Consider the following 1,681-nt stretch of genomic DNA (forward strand, 5'->3'; position numbering starts at 1 on the left):
TTTACTGACGAGTTGGCACTTGTCAGTAAATATCAAAGCCTTACTGATGCACTAATGATAACCGTCAGTAAAGGTTGTCATTACACTGGCAGTCCATGTTCGCCAGTGAAGATTCGTTTACTGTCAGTAATTCATCTTCTTATTGACGGTCTCAAACCGTCAGTAAAATAATATAATTATTTGTTAAATATTACATTATAGTGTACAACCCAAATATATGGGAATACAATTCAAGTTGACCCTGCTGCAACAAAAGGAAGATGCAGTTGCTGTCTACATTTAAACTGAAATAAAATGAAGAATATTTTGGTAATTTCAGTTCATCTTTTACATTACATATGGTGCTTGTACATGCCATTAAATACATAAGAAGAAGTGCAATGAGTGAGCCTTCAACTTAAGTCTACGCGCATCAATGGAGGAAGTCGGGAGGTGTTGGCAAACCTACATAAAAAAAAGTAAAATATGTTTGTAAGAAATGGAGGAGACAGTTGTACATATAATATGTTTAAAACTTAACTAAATGATCCCACAAGGGAAGCCATGATTTGATTTATATGCTCTTCGAGCATATCCACTCTTGCACATTTAGCTTCAGTTCAAGTTGCCTCGAGCTTAGGTACTCTACCACATGTTTCTTTGACCTCATCATATCATGTGCATTTCTCCTCAAGTACAACTAGCTTTTCTTGTAAAACACTGACTTGTTCTTTTAATGATGCATTTTGTGCTTCAAGTTGACCCTTAGTTGTGCTTCCAGTAGAAAATTGTGAAGGTTTCACACCTTGCATTCTCATTGTACGTACCCAACCATGACCAAATTCTCCCATCACTTGGGAAAACACATTACCGCTACCAAGTGACTTGGATGCTCCCTCTAGCAAAATAATTATCTTTTCTTTTAACTTTTCCTAATGCATAACATGCAAATAAATTTAGTGTACTTGAACATATCTAGTCTTGTATGAGTAACAAATGTATACTTACTAAAGCACAATTTGTTTCGGTGTTAGAGTAGTTTTGATTAGTTATGCTTCGAGTAGCAATTAAAATTTCAGCACATGAAGGCCCAGGTTCATCTTTTCCAAATTGTGCAAAGAAATATTTGAAATTGACTAGTCGATATAAATATGAACTCAAAGAAATGTCAAATTATAATTTACCTTCTTTGCTTTAAATTGTGCAAAACTTTATGTATCTGTAGTGTGTTTGTGCTTTAGATGTGCACAACCTCCTAGTTTTGTCAGTATAGTTGCTTTGTTAATGACGTCTCCTCAGATCTCATAAGTAAACATAAACTTTTGCTAATAAAAATTAAGACTGGGCACCAGGCCGGGCCACCGACAGGTACCTGGTACCCGGCCCTACTCGGGCCCGGGCCTTAAAAAAGGGCACTGGGCTGGCCCAGTTGGGCCCGATAAACCCAGGTGGGCCTGATAAATTTTTTAATATTTATTTTATTATATATATATAATATTTTATTATAATTAATTATATTTATATATTATTTTAAATTAAAAATATTTTTTTTATTTAATCGGGCTGGGCCCAGGCCGATCTCAGGCTCGAATTTTAATGGTTGGGCCGGGCCCAGGCCGGGCTCCTTATCAGGCCAGGCTGGACAGGGCCAACCCGATACTCAGGCTTAATGAAAATGTCCTACCATCACTAAAATCTGGCC

The sequence above is a fragment of the Nymphaea colorata genome, chromosome 9 (genome assembly GCF_008831285.2).
Source record: "Nymphaea colorata isolate Beijing-Zhang1983 chromosome 9, ASM883128v2, whole genome shotgun sequence".
NCBI classification, from domain to species: domain Eukaryota; kingdom Viridiplantae; phylum Streptophyta; class Magnoliopsida; order Nymphaeales; family Nymphaeaceae; genus Nymphaea; species Nymphaea colorata.